The sequence below is a fragment of the Cryptotermes secundus genome, unplaced genomic scaffold, assembly GCF_002891405.2.
Source record: "Cryptotermes secundus unplaced genomic scaffold, Csec_1.0 scaffold2974, whole genome shotgun sequence".
NCBI classification, from domain to species: domain Eukaryota; kingdom Metazoa; phylum Arthropoda; class Insecta; order Blattodea; family Kalotermitidae; genus Cryptotermes; species Cryptotermes secundus.
Window position 1 is genome coordinate 6,115 of NW_019737999.1, and position 18,757 is coordinate 24,871.

Sequence of the window (18,757 nt, forward strand, 5' to 3'; positions counted from 1 at the left end):
ACTACATACCTACATTCGGGCCGCGCCATAGCTCAAGCGGTTAGTCGCTGGCTTCCCACCGCGGCGGCCCGGGTTCGATCCCGGGTCTGGTCAAGTGGGATTTGTGGTGGAAAAAGTGGCGCTGGGGCAGGTTTTCTCCAATTAAGTCAGTTTCCCTTGTCAATTCTCATTCCACAAACTACTTTCCTGTCATCGACGCTATTTTAATTTCGATATTGACAGCGTTAAAAAAAACATAACATGACATGACTGTTATATGTATCCTGATCCTGACAAGGAAAACAACGACACTCCGGATGAAAATCGGATACTCCTTCACTAATCATCTTATGATTAGACGCTATATGACTTAGCAATTGAAAGAATATTGGAGCTTATATCTGAAAACTGCCATTAAGTCTGGCTCAGTGCGCGTAGAAACACATCACAGCATGCACACAGGATCTGTATTTGTGTAAAAGTAAATTAAGGCTGTCCCTGTGCTTAATTAAGCACCACGCCATTAAGGCGTGGGGGATTGGCGATAAACTCCACACATTTTTAGCTTTAGCAGTAGGCGGATGTGAGTGATTAGGGTCATGCCCGGCCACTTCACCCCTGGGAAATAGCTCCCATAGCATGTATCCATCACAACGGAGGCTGGGTGGACTCCAGAGCTGGTGTGGACGCTGTGGAAGAACGCAAAATCTCTCGCCGTTGTCGGAAATCGAATCCTGATTTCCCGGCCCATAGCCTAGTTGAGCTGTTCTCAAATCTGCAGCGCCCCCACCCAAGGGACAATGAAAATTTCTCCTTGGGGTCGCCGAGAATGTTAGTGGTCTGTTATAACTAATGTACATGTAAGGCCACAATAAATTACGAATTTAAATATAAAAGAACTTCATGGATAGAATCAATGACTTAATCACACTTGAAGTCGGATATGCAATACTGTGTAGTTTTTACCGCCCTCCAGAACTGTGGAACTGGCGTTCACAGTTCTGGTTCTCAAGGAGCTCGTCACGCTTGGCCCAGCATCATCGTGGTTATTATATTCCAGGGCCTGCTTTACTTCTTCTGATTGGTGGTTTTGTGTTTCGCCTTGCACGTCGCGGTTCACTTGTTAACACAGCCATCTTTCGGGGATGACCAGAACTAAAGTGATATTTCTATCATATTCGATTCGTTTCAGCCACAAGCATTAAGGATAGCCTGCCATATGCAACCCGGATGTTGCGGTCTTCTTTTGATGACGCCCTCAGGCGGTAAGACCGCGGACGTGTTCAGGAAATAATTATTGAGAACAGAACAAATTACACAGTGATGAGCTTCGTAAGTAATGCCCCTGGTTATTTTGTTATTTGTAGTTTCTTTAATAACTCAGATTATACAGCGTCAAAGGATTACATGACAGCAATGAATTGCAAAGGATTGGTAAGGAAGCAGTTGTGGGCTGGCTTGAGGTACCACCCCGAGCTTTTCCTGGAGAATCAGAAAATCTCCTAAAGCCTTCAGTTAAAATAGCAGAGTACGAAACCGGAAGGTAAGAAGAAGGTAAAGGTAGCCCTGTAACGGGCCGTAGAGGCACACAGGGATGTGAGACGTCGAGGCTCTCACATTTTCTAGATAATCGGCTCACAGATGGCGGTGAGGATGTCAGCCTTACGCGCCTACCACCCTTTACCCCAGGAAGATTCATGGTACTGATTTCTGTTAGTGTCTGAGTCGACCCCAGGGCCACAGTGCAGCCGGAAGGACTATGTCAATTAAAAAAATCCAGTGACCTCATCGGGATTCGAACCTATGACCTTCCGGCTTGTAGCATAGTGCCTCAACCAACTATGCTACCGCGTGTCCCGTATGAAACCGGAATCCTATCCATTACCACAAAAAGTTCTGTAATATAATATATTCTACCGCAAAAATATTTCATTTATCGACACTCTTTCAGCAGTTCAGACTATACAGTGCCGACTGATATGATATATTATGAGGGATGAATTGGAAAACGAAGGGGAAGAAATCGGACATGGCTTAATTTCAGAAACCATTCCGGAATTTGCTTCGAGACAGAGGGAGGGAGGGAGGAAAACCAGAGTAACCGGAAATTCAAGGCTACCGGTCTCCGGACGGCGATAATAATCACTTTAACGTCTAAAAAAAGACTACTTCTCCTGTTATCCTACAAGCACTTTAAAGTACAGTGGTTGCTATGTACATGCCACCTTCTTTAACTTTCAAAAACTCTGCATTTTCCCCTCAGAATATATTTATGTGTCCCGTATGTTTGTCTGAACAAACCCCGAGTACCTCCCCAAACAGCATTAAGTGACTGGTCTTTGTAATGGAGAAACGGTGTGTTTTCTGTACTGTAGGAACTGTATTTTAAACGTTATTTAGATATACTGCGTACTTTAAAAGGGTGATATATATCACGTATATAGTCTTAGCAAGCTCAGCAGCATGGACACAGCCAACATATCCACTGTGTCGAGAGTTAAAGAAGCAATGGTCATTGCTGTCGGACCCTCTAACGTCATGACCTGGGAAGGAAACACTGACATCCCATCTCTGCCCAGTGCACACGGGTACATTTCGTGTCGAGGTGCGACTGCGCACCTGTTGGCGAAACTTATGACACTGTGGCACGGAGCAAGGTATATCGGGTCGGTCGGTCAACACGGATATGAGCCGGACTGGTCCCGCGGGCCATTTACCTACAGAAATCATCAAATCATGCCTTGTTGATGATTCAGTGAAATATAAGACCCGTTAAGAGGCTAGGAAATGCTAGTTCACTGAATATTGCAATAATTAACTTTATTGTCAACGGCTTTGAATCTGTTCCTTATTTTTCGTTATGCAGTTTTCCTCAGCCCTCCTATAAAATGCTGGGTTAGTACTTCAAATTATACCAAGATCGGTCCCTTCCACTTCATTATTCACTAATAAACCTCTCTATAGTAACAATCTACGGTATTGAAAACGCCATTAAATAATCCAGAGTTAGGAAAAAAAAAGACATAGAGATGTCTTTGTGCTTAATTAGTTAAACAGTATGCCATACAGGGGAGTGTAGGTATAGCTCCACCATTCTTAACCGCGGCACTAGAGCGAGGTGTCTGTCAGCTTCGCACCCCTTCCGATTTACTCCCGAGGAAAGGGCACCCTGGTAGGGTGTGCCCCACAGCCGGTGTGGACATTGTAGAGAAGAGAAGAAATCTTTTTGCCCCGCCCGGAAATCGAAACCCGGCCGTCCAGCCTGTAGGCCTTCGCTATACTGACTGATTTATCCCGGAATTGAATAATCGAAACGTAAATAAAATAAATTCACTACCGTAGCCGCTGCTGTACTGACCTGCAGAACTCTGCTGTGTGTGATACAAAGTCATTTCCATCAGGAGAAGGGCTCATACATTGGGATTAGGAAGTTACACAAGGTTTGAGTGTCTGATAAAATAGAGATAGTATACAGATATGGTAAACTTGTTACAATGTTACAGTTGTTACAGTGCATTAATTACCTCGGCACGAGATAGAGGTGAGTGGTCAGTTTCATATCCTGGCCGCTTCCATCACGGGTAAGAAAATGCGATTAAAACCTTAAAAATTATTCTGTACGTCTTTAATGCAAAAAAATTCGGAGTTTCTCCCGGACAATGACTCTTCCTTCTGACTGGATGACCATATTGAACAACAGAACATCAGTCAGGCTGACTGACTGCTAAATTGCTGCTGGCCCTCGCCAGCACAATTATTGTTTCCGTGTCCCATGGGATCCATAACTTTGTTTTAGTGTCCGATGGTTCTGGGAACTGTGTTCATTTATCCGTCATATAATCCGTTGATATGTGCTGCATAGGTTTCTGTACAGTCTGTGTTGCAGTAACTACGTGCATTGCTATCTCTTCCCTGACATCTTCTACTAATGAGCTCTACCTACTCCTCAAGTCAAGAGTGGCTTAAGAGATGCAAGCTTATGTAACGTTGCGAAGGCATTGGTCCATTTTGTATCAAGAACTGGAATATTCTGAGAATTAGACACGCATAAAGCCCCTTTAAATTCTAGTGGGGTATTGTTTAGGTGATCAGCATCATGTTGAGCAACCTTTACACATTACACAGCCACTGCAGGGCACTGGAATTGCGAATGAACTGAGCATGCGCGCTACGGACTTGAAAGTTTTCGGAACAGCCAACTATTAAAACTAATAGGATGATAATATTGTAACGTGAATGGGCAAAGCGTTGCTAGGTAACGGACTGGTAACACACCGTGACCGAATACACACGAGGCAACAATGGAGGATGTATCAGTGGAGAAATGTTATTGCGCATTGCTAGGCAACATCACACCTATGAAGACGCTCGCTAGGAATCACGTGACTTGTTCTCTGTGTGGTCTTCCTCATGCAACAACAGAACTGGGTTTTCTGTGCGTGGTCCGTGCGGAGGCTATCTAAGGAGAATGACACCAGCAGTTCAGTTGAGTTCTCGGTGGAAGAGAATCACGGAAATTTCGTCGTGTGAAGACTTCGGCGACAAGCGGTGGTCGCTCGGTCGGTATTATTCGCTTGCGGACTACATGCCACAGAGCTCCTTTTGTTTGTTTGTGCAAGTGGTCGTGGCGGTGTACCATTCCGCTTCTGTCTGAAGAGATCGAGAAAAACCACGGAAAAACTCAATAAAGATGACCCCGACTCAGATTGCAATCCTGGTCCTCCCGAATAAAGGGCATTCAGCAATTTATTTCAAGAAAACCTAGGGCACTTCACTCAGTGATGCACGAAGTTGCCTCTCCATAAAATGTAATTAAATCATGATTCAGAAATTACTAGCCTTGATCTGCGTAGAAACTTAGGCCGCCTGAGCAATCTTGTGTTCTGGAGTGTTGTGCCACTGTTGCACGCTCGAATTTCCAGTTACTCACGTGCATAACTACATTTGCGAGACCTTTCAACTGTAAGAGGCTTACGTCTGTCTGGATCACGCACTGCGATGAGACGTTGTTTAAAGAAATATGGCGTCGAACATACACAATTAAAGAAGTTACGTAACTTGTTGTAGGACACAGACTTTCGCACCTGAGCTATTTTTCTTATTGCTAGTTGGGTGGGACTAAGTCCCTTGTACTGCGGCCACTTCTGGCCTATTGTACCAGCCCCAGATGATAGGTGAGGGTGACTGTGGAGCAATTGGTGGAATGAAGATTGGCAGGGGAAACCGAAGTACTCTGAGAAAACCTTCCCCAGCGCCAATTTGTCCACCACAAATCCCACTTGACCAGACCCGGGATCGAACCCGGGCCGCCGCTGTGGGAAGCCAGCGACTAACAGCTTGAGCTATGGCGCGACCCTGGCACCTGAGCTAACTTCGAAAAAGACTAAAATCGCCCTATGGGTGGCGCTCACATAACCTGTGCAATATATTGAAAACAATCCTTCGATAATCTTCGCAGATATACATCGTTGCAATAATAACCAGAGGTACTTATTCTTCACTTGGAGAACGGTTACTTTCCCTGTTAATATTAAAATACATAGCAGCCAGCACTCAAACTGAGGCACGTGGTAGCGTAGTTGGTTGAGGTACTATGTGACAAGCCGGAAGGTCGTGGTTTCGATTCACGATGAGGTCACTTGATTTTTCAGTTGATTTGATCCTTCCAGCTGCACTATAACCCTGGAGTCAACTCGGCCTCTAACAGAAATGATTACCAGGAATCTTCCTGGGGAGTAAAGGGCGGCGGGTGCGTAAGGCTGACAATCTCACCTCCATCTTGGGAGCCTCGACGTCTCACAACCCTATGGGCCTCCACGGCCTGTTCAGGGGAAGCTTTACGTTATTTAACACTCAAATTAGGAAGTTAAAATTTATCCATGTAATTAATAGAAAGAGATAGGATGGGATGGTACGGATTTGATTGATCTGGCTCACGATAGGGCTCGTTGGAGGGTTCTTGTGAACAAAGTAATGAACCTTCGGGTTCCATAAAATGCTGGGAAGTTCTTGAGAATTCTGCAGAATTGACGGCTCCTCCAGAAGGGCTCAGCTCCATGAGTAAGTAAGTAATAGACAAAGAAAGATTGGGAACAAGGACTTGAATCGCGTTCAGAAGCTCTACTTCAGTACTTTCACATCACTATAATAGTTGTTGCTGCCTTACATACTGGTAATAATACGGAGCTCCCAAATATGTGCCCATTTTTGACGTTTCACAGTACGTACGCAATCTTGATCTCAATCAGTTTCAAACATGATCCAGAGTAGAACGTGAACGCCATTTACTGATATCTAAAGAACAATTTAGGTACATTTTTCTATGTAGAAAGGCTGACAGTAAACTTGAAAACATATTAACTTTGTTCGGTACCGATTTCATTCAGTAGACGAAAAATCGACCACCATTTCTGACATTTACTATAGAACTTCTCCCTCAAACGAATTTAAGTAACAGAACTGAGAAATCCACTAAAGTCAGTTTCGGCTGCATTCGATTCTTATTCATATCAGTAACTTAAAATTTTCGCTTTAAGATCTGTCAGTATCTCCTCCATATAGAACTTAATACAAGTGTGGGGCTGTTTTCTGGGCCAAATGGGGCCAAAAACAACCTGAACCCAGTCTGACTCCCTTTTACGTCGTGACTTAATTATTATACAATTATTGTTATGGCCATCCGTATTGTTCCGTATTGTTCTGTTGGTTCTTATAATCTCTGCTTATCATTTTAGAAATAATCAGAATATGTTAGAAGCTAAAACTTACATAGAAGTTATAATGGGAGATGAAAGGTGTACAAATAATTCAACGACAGCCATATTCCTGGTGGAAACCAAACGACTAGCGCATTAGCAGGCTACAGTACAAGAGACCTTGGTTTCTGCGTTTTAAAGTCCCTTATAAGTTAACTGGAAACGTCTCATAACTCTGGCCAATTTTAGCCAAAATTTTAATTGGCTATTGAATTCGAGGGCATCTACACTCATGCGAAGTTTCAATGTTGCTGATGACAGTACGTAACAATAAACAAGATTATTATTTTAGACACAGAGATCGAGACTGTCTTTAATGGGCCCAACCGTTGCCGGAAACAGACCCTTTCCTAAATGTTATGTTCGGGAGTACCTCAAGAGGATGAATATGTAAATAATAATAGTCATGTTTACCTACTTTCTCAGGTTCGATAACGAGGGGGTATCTAACACACAGGTTACACAGCGTTGATTGGTAAGATTATAAGTGAATAAGGAGTTGAAGAAGATATGGAAGGACGCTATAATGACATACATTGAGGTACTATCCCTGTATTTACCTGTAAGTATTAAGAAAACACATGTAAATCCCCAGACAGGGTAACCGCTTTTCGAGCCAAGATTTGAAACAAGGACCTCCAAACACGAAGTAGGAGTGTTAATCAGTAGACTGCTACGCATAAGGAGAAATATTCTGTGTGGTAAACTGGAAAGGAATTTGAAGAGAAATATTGTGGCATATGTTAATGTCATGTATTTGCATGTAGAGGCTGAGGAATACCATGGAAATTCTGAGTCAAATACCCGGTATTCTGGCAGAGAATCACACGCAACACGATTGGTAGCCACTAGATAATGATTCCTTACAATCAAATTTAAACTTTTATTGGAACAGACGAATTTTTCTGTCACAGCTTTCGAATATTTGAGATCTGTAAAGAACAGACTGTGTTCTGGGGCACATCTGTCCTGTTGTATGTCGCTTATTTCACTTTGTCAGTTTCTAGCATCGAACTGTAGTGAGATAAATGAATTTTTAATTTGGGGAGGATTCGGAAAGGAGCGGTGGTGTCCTAATTGAGATACTATTCCAAAATTTAGCTGAAGGGACTGAGGAAAATCCCGAAACATCTCAGAATATCCGGTATTCCTGCCGAAATTGGAACCGACCAGCTCCCAAGTCAGGCAGAAGGAAAACCCCACTTTCTTATTATCCGTATGACCCATCGGAGGACGATTTGCAGAACGGAAAATATTTTAACTGAAAAAGCAGAAGATAGATATAATTATCCTTCAGTGGTCAGCCGACTGATGTGGAAAAGAAACAGCACCACTGAAACCACAGGAAACATCACAGTACCACGTAACTATTAACGCGTCGAATCTTCTCATCACGGTGACTACGAAGAGAACCAAACTTCTGGAGCGTGACGCCATGCAGTCCACAAAACTTCCACTGACGTTTCGGAAGAACGTACTGCCTACATCTTCAGGTTTGTAGAGTAAGTTAAGCAAGCAATCAGCAAGACTCAAGCTCCAAGCTCAGTTCCGTTTCTTGGTTTGTCAGATAGCTGGATGTACATTTCATCCAACTTCCATTTTGTGGTTTCATAAAACAAAAAACAAAACAAACTCCGTAGTTTTAGTCCGCNCGCCATTTACTGATATCTAAAGAACAATTTAGGTACATTTTTCTATGTAGAAAGGCTGACAGTAAACTTGAAAACATATTAACTTTGTTCGGTACCGATTTCATTCAGTAGACGAAAAATCGACCACCATTTCTGACATTTACTATAGAACTTCTCCCTCAAACGAATTTAAGTAACAGAACTGAGAAATCCACTAAAGTCAGTTTCGGCTGCATTCGATTCTTATTCATATCAGTAACTTAAAATTTTCGCTTTAAGATCTGTCAGTATCTCCTCCATATAGAACTTAATACAAATGTGGGGCTGTTTTCTGGGCCAAATGGGGCCAAAAACAACCTGAACCCAGTCTGACTCCCTTTTACGTCGTGACTTAATTATTACACAATTATTGTTATGGCCATCCGTATTGTTCCGTATTGTTCTGTTGGTTCTTATAATCTCTGCTTATCATTTTAGAAATAATCAGAATATGTTAGAAGCTAAAACTTACATAGAAGTTATAATGGGAGATGAAAGGTGTACAAATAATTCAACGACAGCCATATTCCTGGTGGAAACCAAACGACTAGCGCATTAGCAGGCTACAGTACAAGAGACCTTGGTTTCTGCGTTTTAAAGTCCCTTATAAGTTAACTGGAAACGTCTCATAACTCTGGCCAATTTTAGCCAAAATTTTAATTGGCTATTGAATTCGAGGGCATCTACACTCATGCGAAGTTTCAATGTTGCTGATGACAGTACGTAACAATAAACAAGATTATTATTTTAGACACAGAGATCGAGACTGTCTTTAATGGGCCCAACCGTTGCCGGAAACAGACCCTTTCCTAAATGTTATGTTCGGGAGTACCTCAAGAGGATGAATATGTAAATAATAATAGTCATGTTTACCTACTTTCTCAGGTTCGATAACGAGGGGGTATCTAACACACAGGTTACACAGCGTTGATTGGTAAGATTATAAGTGAATAAGGAGTTGAAGAAGATATGGAAGGACGCTATAATGACATACATTGAGGTACCATCCCTGTATTTACCTGTAAGTATTAAGAAAACACATGTAAATCCCCAGACAGGGTAACCGCTTTTCGAGCCAAGATTTGAAACAAGGACCTCCAAACACGAAGTAGGAGTGTTAATCAGTAGACTGCTACGCATAAGGAGAAATATTCTGTGTGGTAAACTGGAAAGGAATTTGAAGAGAAATATTGTGGCATATGTTAATGTCATGTATTTGCATGTAGAGGCTGAGGAATACCATGGAAATTCTGAGTCAAATACCCGGTATTCTGGCAGAGAATCACACGCAACACGATTGGTAGCCACTAGATAATGATTCCTTACAATCAAATTTAAACTGTTATTGGAACAGACGAATTTTTCTGTCACAGCTTTCGAATATTTGAGATCTGTAAAGAACAGACTGTGTTCTGGGGCACATCTGTCCTGTTGTATGTCGCTTATTTCACTTTGTCAGTTTCTAGCATCGAACTGTAGTGAGATAAATGAATTTTTAATTTGGGGAGGATTCGGAAAGGAGCGGTGGTGTCCTAATTGAGATACTATTCCAAAATTTAGCTGAAGGGACTGAGGAAAATCCCGAAACATCTCAGAATATCCGGTATTCCTGCCGAAATTGGAACCGACCAGCTCCCAAGTCAGGCAGAAGGAAAACCCCACTTTCTTATTATCCGTATGACCCATCGGAGGACGATTTGCAGAACGGAAAATATTTTAACTGAAAAAGCAGAAGATAGATATAATTATCCTTCAGTGGTCAGCCGACTGATGTGGAAAAGAAACAGCACCACTGAAACCACAGGAAACATCACAGTACCACGTAACTATTAACGCGTCGAATCTTCTCATCACGGTGACTACGAAGAGAACCAAACTTCTGGAGCGTGACGCCATGCAGTCCACAAAACTTCCACTGACGTTTCGGAAGAACGTACTGCCTACATCTTCAGGTTTGTAGAGTAAGTTAAGCAAGCAATCAGCAAGACTCAAGCTCCAAGCTCAGTTCCGTTTCTTGGTTTGTCAGATAGCTAGATGTACATTTCATCCAACTTCCATTTTGTGGTTTCATAAAACAAAAAACAAAACAAACTCCGTAGTTTTAGTCCGGAAGCGAACTCTACCGACCGAGCGACCGCCGCTTGTCGGCGAAGTTAGTGCCAACTTTTGCGGATAAAGGGGTGTCACGTGGTAAGCACAAAGAATCCCCACGGCCGTTAATTTCGGACACCGTTCCAGACCCAGTACTTTTCAGAAAACATCTGGTAGCGCCGGGAATCGAACCCGGACCTCTGGATCTGTAGCCAGAAACTCTTACCACTAGATCACAGAGGAGGTTTTTGTGGTTTCACATTCTACAAAAAGTGCCTTAACCAAAGTTTCAAGTTCTTTGGTGCTCTACTACCACACATAATTTTAGGACCCTGGATTAAGTGTCATTAGTGTTGCTTCCACCTCAGAAACTCGTGCGTCCGCCATGTTGTTACTACGGACCGCATGAAATAAAAGAGTACGGCGTTGGGGCAGCTTCGAGATAATAAACTTCCTAGCAAATTTCTTGAATATTGATCAACTGGTTCGTAAATTGAAATAGAGGACAAATATACATACAGCATGGTGATTTCATAATCTTACATTTCTCATTAAGAAAGGAAAATAGTCCGAAAAGTATTATTTTCCGTAACATTAATAATATATTTTAAACGTTAAACAGTTTTACTTTCTTGAAGAGATGTTGCATTTGTATCCACATCTCGGGACCAGAGAGATGTTCTGATACATATGTACAATCCACGTTCCATTTTTGATTGGTTTGGGATAGTTCGATCGGCATAGCGAATGGCCTAAGGACTGGACGACCGAGAAGTCGAGTTTAGATTCCCAGTAGGGGTAAGAAATTCTTTATATTCTCCACAACGTCCAGCATCCTTTATACCGAGGGCTCTTTCTTCAGGAGTGAAGTGGCAGGGGCGTGAAGCTGACAATCCGCCTCCGTCTTGTGCCGAGGTTAAAAATGGTGAAGCCACATCCACTCCGTTACACGTCTTCATGGCCTTTATTAATTAGTTAACCCCTAGGATAAATTTACGTTTACCTTTTAGATAGGTTTAGAAGGCTTAGAAGTAATGAATTTAATTAATGTATTAATGTAGATAAATAAGCAAATGTTCTTTAACTCTTCAAACCATGGATGAACAGACGTACGGGCCATGTGAGGATGAAGGAAACAGAAGAAAGGTAGAGATGGCAGTGGAGAAAGAGAAGATTTAGAAAAAAAGGCTGAAGGAAAGGGGAAAGAAGAGAGAGTAAAAAGAGAAAGACGAGGCGGAATAATGAGGTGATGTAGAAGGAGAAGATTGAAAAGGAGGGTGGGAAGTAAACAATGGAGGAAAGGAAAGAAGATGAAAAAAGAAGAAAGATGAGGGCAGTAAGAATATGAGGGAGAGAGATTAAGATGAAAAGGAGAAAGAAAAACAAGGAAATTCCATATTAAAAGAAATCATGAACTAGGAGGAAATGAAGTAGGTAAGAAAACAGCGTGGATCTGAAAGGGTTACACTGGAAAGTACCCCCCCCCCACAATTTCTTGTGAAGAAATGTCAGCTGTTTTACCTGTGCCTGAATTTTTTTTTTTTGTGGATTTCTTCTGTCAAGGTCCAAGTCACAATGAAATATGTATGCAACAGCCCGGAGGATGTTTCGCGTTACCATGGGTTCAAATAATAATGGTGAAACAAAGAAACAAAAGAAAACGCTAAAAAGGAACAAGAAGGAATCTCGAAAACTCGTTTCGTAAGATCTCTCCGTGAAGGCTGGGAGGAGAAATTGCAATATCTCTTAGCTGAACGACAATAAAAAAATTAATTCCCAGTCTGGAGCTGGTTCGTCAGGTGCGCATCGTTTACAATGGTTTATAAGCCGTCTGTGGGATACAAGCATTGCCAACTGTTCTGGTACACCACCAGAAGTTACCAAAACTAACTCCACAGAGCAGAGTCCTTTTTGAGAAGCGAACAGTGGCTCGATTAATCACGAAATTCACAGCCCTTTAACTGAGAAGCTATTTCAAGGAAAGAGCGACTCCGGTCTAGAGAACCGAGTTTACTGGCCGTGGGGATCCGTTGCGATGACCACGCGACACCCCCTATCCGCTAAAGTTGGCACTAACTTCGTCGACAGGCGGCGGTCGCTCGGTCGGTATAGTTCGCTTGCCGAGTATAGGCCACAGAGTTTGTTTTTCATGGGATATGAAGGTTCGTTACCGTACACAACAGCACGCCACTGCTCCCTGTCCTGAACGATGTGAATCCAGGCCACACCCTGCATCACATTTTTTTAAAATCAATTTTAATATTATCCTATAACCTGTTCAAAGGTATTCCAAGTGGAAATTTCCTTTCAAGCGTTCCGAACAAAATTCTGTATGCATTTCCTGCATATTCCATACGTTCTAGCTGCTCAAACCAACTCGTCCTCCTTGGCTTATTCACCCCAACACGCCAAGTAGTGAGCACCACACACCAAGAGGGCATAACATGGACGCAAAATGAAAATAACTTGGAACGAAGAGAGAGAATTCATTCTCAGACAAACACATTTTAGTGCGAACAAAGGATATGCAATAGCATGGGACGCTTTGATATACGAACTGTTGCCGTGTGGCAGTTTCAACTGATGAACAATTGCCTGAAGATGACCTTGTAAGGCCGAAACATGTTGCAATTAAATGTGATTTTAATGACATTTTAAAATAAAGGAGGGACTCTGAACGGTTTGTGTTGCATTAGAGACTGGAATGAGTGAACGAGCCACAATGTCCAATTTAAAAGAAAATTCAATCTGAGAATTTGTATTATTACGGCGGTTAAGATTTGGATCATGATCATCTAGTCTCATAGGTGGTTGTCGCCGTTTCGGAAGAACCACTTATCTCAATCTTCAGGATGGAAGTGATGGAGGTCATAGGTTTTTTTTTCGGAATGTTGGTAACCACATACCAAATTACGTACATGATGATATTACAACTGAAATCCGAAAATTCAATTTCACTTCCATACCTTATGGAATGGATATTAAAGGCCATAATTAATGGGAATTCTTTCATCCAGAGCGAAATTCTTGCATTGCACACCAACAGACACCCTTGAATTTTTGCGAAATGCGCATGAAAAAGTCAAAGATAACAAACATGAACAAATTGAATGTGAAAGGCTTCAATTCATTGAGGTATCTGATGCAATACTAAATTTCCCTTCCGCATATGATTTGCACACGGCTTTACACAGATAAGGAGCTGAACACACAGAGTTCGATATTTATCTTAGTATAAAGAATTCGCCTAATGATATCATCAGATATTCTTGGGATGACGTCATAGGCAGAGATGCTAAGAGTCGATGAGCCAACCATTGGATTCCTACATCGAATCATCGCATCCTATCTGCTGTTGCCGCGCCTCAGTTAATGTCACAAATTAAAACTGTGGATGAACGCCATTTTCGCAACATCACCGAGAAAAATAGAACTTACGTTCCAAGTACGATAAAATCATAACACTGTCTTGCCCTGAATGTCAGAAAAACATCAGTTCTTTGCCAGGGCTATCCCTTAAAATTAAACTGTGCTGCAATAATAAAATAGATTATTTATTATGGCCATGTCATGAATATAGGTTCGCACATTCTGCTGACCAGCGTGGTATTACGTAACAGTACCGCGCCAACTGGTGATCGTTTTATGAATTAAATGGCTGACAGAGGAATTACATATCTACCCTAACGAGAGAGAAAGAATGGTTTCCTAAAACGTCGGTAAATTTATACCAGGCTAAAAGGCGTCACCTAGCAGAAGACAGTAACTGCAAAACAGTAGATACATTCCTACGTCTCCATTCAACCCTGATTTGATATTTTCACAGCAGTGAAAATTCATATTTTTGTGTTCTGGGTTATGAAACCACGACAAACTTCAGTCAGGATAGTCGGTGCCCCGTCAGAGATTCGAACTAGGTACCTAAAATTTACCCGCCTGAAAGAACTTACTCGTGAAAGTTCAACCTGATTTTCTGTAAGGGTGGAAATATACGCTAAGGGCCTCACACAAGAAATGCAATTGTATTAATTGTAAACAACGTTACCGTTTGACCGAGGCCTTTAGTAAAGTGTATTTTCGAAACGTTTGTAGAAAGAAACAAATAGAAAACAGCATGGGCGATCATAAATTTTATATAGGTGTTTCATCAGTTACCTTACAAAAGTCAACGCGATATTCGTATTGTTCCCATATACGCCGAAACTGTGACTCATCGACGTTGGCTACGCCCTGTGAAATTCGCTCTCCCAGCCCTCGAAGGGACTGCGGAATCCGAGGTTGGTATACCTGGTGTTTCACAAATTCCCATAGGTAGAAGCCACACGAAGGACCTGAGATCTAGAGGAACAAGGAATGAGTCCTGCTGTGTCCCATCCAAGCCTTTTTGCTCCTGAGACGCCATTTTCCTTTTATAGTGATCGGAGCGCCACTCGCGGCTGGTATACGAGTATTATAATCACTATCGCCAATGAAAACTTAATGAGCTTCCTTGCAGTTCTCAAATTGTTTCGTATATGTATCTATAACTGTTTCGACGATACACTAATTTTTCATCGCCAAAATAATTTACAGTAGCCTTGCATATATTTATATTTACTTAACACAACAGAATGGTAAAGTTATCCCTGCAAGAGACAGTCGGCTCACAGACAGTGGTGAGGTTGCCAGCCTTACGAGCCGGCCGCCGTTTACCCCCAGAAAGATTCCTGGTACTAATTTGTGTTGGAGGTTGAGTCGACCCCACAGACATTGTACAGCTGGAAGGAATAAGTCATTTGAAAAATTCAATTACCTCGTCTGGAATCGAACCAGCGACCTTCCAGCTTGTATCATAGCGCCTCAACCAACTACGCTACCGAGCGCCCCAACACAAGCGAATGTAATAATTGAAATTCAAATTTCCTGAAATATGCCTGATATTACACACCAAATTTCTGTAAGTACGTATAATTATTCCTTCCGTAAATTGGGAACACTTCGTTGCAATCTCCATATGACGACTGGCCTAGCTAAGCAGGGCTTCAGCGTTTAACTTTTCTAGGGAAATTCTATGCCTCCTTGCGCAACATACCGTCCGTTTGATACAATCTTACTTCGCGTGGTAAACACTGTAATTATTACAGGAGACCTTGAATGTTTTTGCGTTTCACGTAATAACAGCTCCTCTTAATCTTAGTTTATGTGTTTGTAATCCACAATTCTGTTTTGCTAATATTTCTCATATTACGTAATTAAACGAGTTTGTATCGGATGTAACTACGTTGGCAGAGTCTTAGAGGAAATTCTTCTCATCCAACTATCCTGAATGCCGCTCACGGTAGCCGAGCCGTCTAAGGCATGTACTATCTTCGCTCGCTTGGAAACCGGGATCGTGGGTTGGAATCCCACTCAGGGCACGGATGTTTAGTTTGTGTGTGTGCGTTTTTCTGTGTTTGTGTATAGGTAGAGGCCTTGCGACGAGCTGATCACCCGCCCAAGGAGTCCTACCGAATGTGTAAGATCTAAAAAAACCGAAGTGAACGGAGAAGTTCATGGAGGTAGGCCTAGGCCCACTGGGGCTGTAGTGCCAAGGGGGGGGGGAAATATCCTGAATATTTTAATTTCTTCATCACGTGACGATCAAGGTAACTAGGTTAGACAATATTTTATACGTTATCGAGTGCGCATGCTATGCGAGATTAGCCTAAGGTGTAGTGTTATCATTTTTTATCGATAAGTACAAGTATGATTCAGAAGTTTTCTAACTGAACTCTCGGTCCTTTTAGGGAAATTCGGGGTTACATCTCAGTTGACCAGCAATCTATGTCAATGATTGTTCGACAATCGTTTATTGCATAAAATAGTCACTATATGGCGACGTACGGGTAGATAACAGAACATGATTCAACGAGAATACTTATTCATAAGCCTATCTTACTCACTCATGGAGCTGAGCCCTTCTTGAGGAACCGCCAATCCTGCAGCTACTCAAGAATTTCCCAACATTTTATGGAACCCGAAGATTCATTACCGTGTTCACAAGAGCTCTCCATTGGTCCCTATCCTGAGCCAGATCAATCCAATCCATCCAATCCCATCCTATCTCTCTAAGATCCATTTTAATATTCTCCACCCACCTATGCCTTGGTCTTAGCAGTGGTCTCTTTCCTTCTGACTTTCCCACCAATATCCTATATGCATTACTCGTATCCCCCATTCGTGCTACATGCCCTGCCCACCTCATCCTCCTTGACTTGATCATTCTAATTATATTTGGAGAAGAGTACAAGTTATGAAGCTCCTCATTATGCAGTTTTTTCCAACATCCTGTCACTTCATCTCTCTTTGGTCCTAATATTCTCCTCAACACCTTCTTCTCAAACACCCTCACTCCATGTTTCTCCCTTAATGTCAGAGACCAAGTTTCACACCCATACAGAACCACAGGCAGAATTACAGTTCTATATATTCTAATTGTTATGTCTTTAGGCAGCAGACGAGAAGACAAAAGGTTCTGGACTGAATGGTAGCAAGCATTACCCGAGTTTAATCGCCTCTTAATTTCCTTCTGAATCAGGTTTCGATCTGTTATCGTTGTTCCCAAATATCTGAACTGTGCCACATTTTCAAAACATCTGTTTCCTATCCTTATGTCATGATTTTGCCCTGCATTTTGGTGACGAGACAGCAACATATACTTATCTTACAGCTGAATAATGATCATACATTTCTAAATACGGAAATTTGAAGTTTCTTGTGAATATCTTACATACACCGCTAAAGACTAGAACGGCCGGTGTATTATTAAAAGGGTTAGAGTTTGAAGGAATATATCGAGAACGGAAAATTTCTTAATTCTAAATTTTGTCGTGTTGCGTAATCAGAATGTTGTAAAGCCAAACAGGAAACGTTCGAGGACACTAAAATCGGGCGAAGCCGATGAAGAAGAGCTGTATCAGAGGATGCTAATGGACGAGTGAGTGGGGGTTCCCCGTTATGTCACCGAAATGCTTGTACAGGTTTCCGAAAGGAGGACGCGGAACCGGCGCCAAATATGCTGACCAACCCAGGATCGAGTCCCGGATTCCACGAATAACACACAAAAGGCAAGAGAAGATTACTACATTCTGAGATGCGACGCTATATAGTCTGGTAGAAAGTTAACCAGCTTTTCACAAGAATCTGTTGCCTCCATCTGCAGACTATGTATATGGTGTGACATCTCAGAAGACAGAAATTTTAATTCTCATGAATGTAGAATAATACATTATAATAGGCCACTACCGCCATCGTACATAGTCACAGTAGTCATGCTAAATTTCACACAGTCGTACTGTTTGTGAATTTTAATATGCAAACAAAAATTTTGTCCTAATACAAAATCTGTGTATAGGCTTGCTCATGACGTATTTCCATGCCACTTTTCACATGTTTAGCTTTAAGAGTGTAATGGCTATCATCACCAAGTCGAAAGCTAGATAAATGTTTTGTTCGGTGACCATGTTGTTTTAATTTACGTAGAAGAATGTTGTGATAAAAGTTTCGATCCTGGAATCTGTTACCACAACAAGAGACTTAATGTTGTACACTTAACAGATAGGTTAATTTGTTTTTTTGGGGGGGGGGTTATTTAATGACGATGTCAATATCTGAAATTACGCAGTACGCAATTTAACTTACGATCCAAACATTTGCTAGGGAAACTGAGGAAAATAGAGGACAAAATCAGCCAGGCTAGCTTGTCTCTGGGCTGATGTTTGAATTCGAGGTCCCCCGAACACTAAGCAGGATTGTTTATTACTGAGTCGCAAACTCTGGGAGGGCTGTAGGTAATAAGGAATTTGAAAGCTCAAAGTTGGGGTCACCTGAAGCTGATCCTCATACAGAGTTAAAAGAAAATGTGTCAGATTGTGGGAGACGAGGAATGCGTATAGGATATTGGTGGGAAAGCCAGAAGGAAAGAGACCACAGGGAAGACCAAGGCGTAGGTGGGTGGACAATATTAGAATGGATCTTAGAGAGATAGGATGGGATGGTATGGATTGGATAAATCTGGCTCAGGATAGGGACCAGTGGAGGGCTCTTGTGAACACGGTGAAGAACCTTCGGGTTCCATAAAATGCTGGGAAATTCTTGAGTAGCTGCAGAATTGGCGGCTCTTCAAGAAGGGCTCAGTTCCATGAGTAAGTAAGTAAGTCAGATTGTGTATACATTATTAGGTGTGGGTCAGAAACACACACAGACATGATGATATCACACACCTATTCATTACACGCTAACAAA